Source organism: Heterodontus francisci, chromosome 2, assembly GCF_036365525.1.
Source record: "Heterodontus francisci isolate sHetFra1 chromosome 2, sHetFra1.hap1, whole genome shotgun sequence".
Taxonomy (NCBI): domain Eukaryota; kingdom Metazoa; phylum Chordata; class Chondrichthyes; order Heterodontiformes; family Heterodontidae; genus Heterodontus; species Heterodontus francisci.
Genome location: NC_090372.1, coordinates 16,679,610 through 16,684,423, shown reverse-complemented (window position 1 = coordinate 16,684,423; position 4,814 = coordinate 16,679,610).

Below are 4,814 nucleotides of genomic sequence, written 5' to 3'. Positions count from 1 at the left end.
CTGATTAGGCACTCTACAGCCTTCTGGACTGAACATTGAGTTCAATAATTTCAAAGCGTGACTGGCCCCTTTTTTACTATTATTATTTTATTTTATTTTACCATGTGCCTGCCTTAAACTGGGTTTTTCATATTTGTGCTTTTGGCTAGGGCTGTTCATTATTCTGTCAATAACACTCTCTCTGCACTAATGCTTTGTCTTTCACCACACTATTAGCCCATTCTCTTTGCCTTTGCCCCATGACCTCCTTGTCAGTTAATCTCTCCGGCCCTCTGTCCTATCACACACCTTCCCTTTTGTTCTCTTCCCCACCCCCCCCCCCACCCCCCCCCCAACCCCGCTTTACCTGCTTAAAATCCATTACATTTCTAACCGTTGCCAGTTATTTCCAGCATTTTCTGTTTTTATTTCACTCTTCCTCTCGGGTTTTGTACCATGTCCTGCTACCCTTCGGCTCAAGACTGTGTCGGTCTAGATCTACTTTTGTACAAGTAGAATAAAAATATGCTAAGGCTTGCAATCACATTAGTAGTGAGTGAAGTGAAAGTCAACACTTTCATACCTGCTTGTCTCTCAGTTTGATGCAGATGATGGCAGGCTGAACTGTCCTTTTAAAAGAGCATTCCTTGCAGTTCAGCCGCTTGCACCCATTTTGCACGCATCTTGCATCAATGACAACACTACACTTATGGGAATTCAAAGTGAGAAAACTCAGGATGCCTGTGCGTAACTCCCTCGGGTTGTGGGTCTGATTTTTTTTCTCTAAAGTGCAGAACAAGATTTGGGCAACTAAGTTTTCTTGATCCACTGGTGGGATCAGAGGGAAAAGCAGTGGAAGAGGGAAGAGGGACAGGGAAGATGTTCGAGAGATTAACCACAAAGAAATTAGCTTGTCAGCATGGTCACTGAGTAGAGGGAATGAGACAGTTGGAACAACCTCTCTGGGACAGCCAGTGATGGATCCCACAATGGTTACAAAGGAGAATAACAATTGATGAGCAGATTAAGGCCACCAGATTGTGAAAGAGGTACGAAAGTCTGGGAAGATGACGAACCAAGAATGAGAAGAGAGCTTGCAGGGAACATGTTGCTGGAGAAGGGGAAGATCAAAGGGAGAATGGGTAGGACAGATGAAGAGGAGGCCAGAAACAGCCTGAGTAAAAGGGACATAAAGGGGCCTGGGTCATGAATGGTGTAAAATTTGTATGTGAAAGATCATGAATGCAGCATATAGATTGCATGAACCATTGACAGAATGCTAGGGGTGTCAAGGGATATTCTTACAACAGTTACTAATATCAGAAGGTAACCAGTCCAATAGCTTGAGATCTCCCTTGAAGGGGATACCTCTGGACAAGAGGCAATGGAGCTGCAAAGTCTGGGCAGAAGTGAAGGTCCTGCTCAGAGATGGTGAAGGGCAGAAATTAGGCTAGGAGTCAGCAGAGGAGTGAAGTCCAGTTCAGGAGTCAGTGGTCTGGACGTGTTGGAGAAGAAGCAGGATCTTATCTAGAAGCCTGTGGAGTACTGAATTATGAATCAGAAGCCAACTGAGGAGCAGAGTTTGGTTCAGAAATGAACTTGGGAGCAATGGAAACAGCTCAGGAGCTAGTGGATATCAGCTGAAGCTAATGGAGGTGTTGAACTCAGTCAAGGGACAATCAGAACGGCAGAATTCAGCTTAGGTGGAGTTCAGCAGCAGTTACAGCAATATGTTGTAAATTGTGGGATTTGATGTCAGAGAGGCATTCTGGAGGCTCAGGTCGCAGTCCTTGTGGTAGAGGGGGCAGCCACCAGGTGGCAGAAGAGTCTCAAACTGGTAGCTGGAAAAGTACGAAGCACAAGCAGGAAAGCGTCCCCAGGTATGAGCAGATCCAGAAAAAGGCACAGAGAGCATTAAACAGCAGAGCAGCAGGAAGACCAAGATGCAAGTGAAGCAGCAATATAAGTTCAGAGGTGGGAGAGCAGCAGTTGGAGTGACATTAGCGAGCAGGGCAGCGATACCAGTTCAGGAGCCAGTGAAGAAGTATGTGTTCGTGCCCCAGCGTGCAGGTATATGTCGGGTTTGCACGCCAAGCTTGGGTAGGCGGTAGGTTAGCAAGGACTACAGGCTGATACGAATAAAAATTCTTCCTTTCTAAGTTAAAACTAAGCTTCAATTGGTGCCTGCATATTTACCAAACTCTCACTATATTTACATTTTCATAACGCTTGAGGTGGCTTAAATTTAAGTTTTTATTTGCATTTTGAAGTTTGAAACTGAACTTATACATAGAAACCTGCAGGCAGACACTTCAGAGTTTGGCAGGTTTTGCAAACGTTTAAAACTAAAGTCAATCTTTATATTTCTGGAACATCTAATCCAAAAGAACACTAATTAACAGCAGGTTATTAGTAGATTCTACTTCTCTTCTGTCTTTCCCCTGCTGTTCAGGATATCTGAAAAACTATTTGTCCTGGTTAATCAACCCTTATCACAAGCCATGGTGCAATGAGGTTTCATTTGGAACTTTGCTTCTTTCTCATCAGTATATATTTTAAAGGCAGAAATTAATTTTGCAGTTCTTTTTGAAGACGTTGTTCTGTAAACATTGAAAATATTTCCTTTGTCACACTGACTTTAGCGGGGAAAGTGGCATTCTGAGATCCTACCGATATTAATTTCAGACAAAAGTGTGGTCCACGTGCATTCACTTTGCAGAAGACAATAACAGCGCAGTTCCTGAGTTGACTAGTAGGTGGCTCAGATGAACGATGTATTCTTGTCACCATGCAATAATCCTATGCCTTTCAAGAATATACTCCTGTCTTTTCACACAAGTATTTTTGTCTTCCGTGATTTATGTGCTTTCTTCGAGGCAGGTGTACTGGCCTGTGTCTTACATTGGCAGATTCATGGCAGAGTGGGGATTCCATTCACAAATTTGCATCCACCACTAACCTGCTGCAATTTCCTCCAAGGGCCCTCAATTGCTATGCAGACATTGGAGTACTAAAAGTAGCCCCACCCACTAAAAAGCTCTGAAGGGTAGATCTTTGTTAGGCAAGGTTTTTAATGGATATGGAACCAAGCCAGGTAAATGCAGTTCAGGTACAGATCAGCCATGATGAAATTGAATGGCAGAACAGGCTCGAGGGGCTGAATGGTCTCCTCCTGTTCCTATGTTGCTGGAGGTTTTACTGCCAGTAGAAAAAACGGAAATATAGTTCTGGTGCGACCTTTAAAAGACATCTGTGGATGTTCCTTTGACAGAATTCAAGGCCAAAAAAGCAAAAATTGTTGGGCATTGAAGGCAGGAAACCTCATAAGAGGCTGGTGCAGACTAACGTGAGGCAGTTAGTGCTACCTCCACCCTTCCAACAACTGTCACACAGTGAAGGAAGAGGTTCAATGATCAAACAAAGACAGCCAAGGTATGCTTTAGTACTCTTACCAATACATATCCTCTACCACTCAGATAGCAACAACAACATTTATGCAGCGCATCTCACACAGTGAAACATCCCAAGGCGCTTAATAAGAGCATTATCAATAAAAACACTGAGCCACAGAAAGATACATTAGAACAGATGGCCAATAGCTTGATCAAAGAGGTAGGTCTTAAGAAGCATCTTTGAAGAGGTGAAAGAGAGGTAGAGGGGCAGAGAGGTTTAGGAGGGGGTTCCAGAGGGGTCAAGGCAGCTGAAAGCACGGCTGCCAACAGTGGAGTGATTAAAATTACTTAAGACAGCTTAAGATGGTAATGCTGTTGAATATCAAGGGGAGATCATTAGATTCTGTCTTGTTGGAGATGGCCATTGCCTGGCACCAATGTCACTTGCTTTAATGATGGCATTAGCACTCCAACTATGGTCTAACAATGTTTTGTACAAAGCCACATTACTTATTTACTCTTGTACTCTATGCCCTTATTTATAAAGCTCAAAATTGTACTATCCTTTTTTAATGGAAGTATCTACTTGGGTTTACATTTTCAGGAAATTATGATTGGAAACCCGAGGTGTCTCCATTCATCCACACGCTTCAATATCTTTCCATCCTTGCTTTATCTTCCAAAGTATTCCTTCACAATTATATACAATCAATTGAATTCACCACATATCTGCTCATTTCTCTAATCCATCTATGTCTTCTGCAAGTCTTTTACAATTCTCTTCACCATTTGTGAAACTCCAACTTTTATGTAATCAGGAAGTTTTGAAATTTTCCTACACCCGAATTAAAAATATCAGTATAACACTGAGAATAAAACTGACCCGTAAGGTACACCACTTCTAACCCTTCTTCAATGCAAACAACATCCATTTATCTTAACTCTTTGTCTCCTGTCCATTGACCAACTTTCTATCTAAGCCACTTCTTTTTCTCTTATAAGACTGATTTTTGTTTCAACAAGCCTCTTTTGAGATGCCTTATCAAATGTTTTTAGAAATCTATGTATACTACAACTATTCCCTTTATCTATCCAATTGGTCACCTCTTTAGAAAACTCTATTAAATTTGTCAACCAAAGTTTCCTTTTAACAAATCTGTTCTGGCTGTCCTTAATAAACACATGCATTTCAAATTGCTTACAAATTTTATGTCAAGTTGTAGATCCTAAGAGTTTGCCCACAGTTTATGTTGGACTAAATGGTATATCATTATTTGCTATATTCTTCCTTCTTCAACAATGGTTCTCAAATAAATAGTTGTTTGGTAGAACAGAACTTGAGTATTGCTGAAAATAGAGAAATGTTGTTGAAGCTTTTCATCTTGCACTCATCAGGACAAGCCGCAAGAATACCAATGTAAGGGAAAACAACAACTTTATACT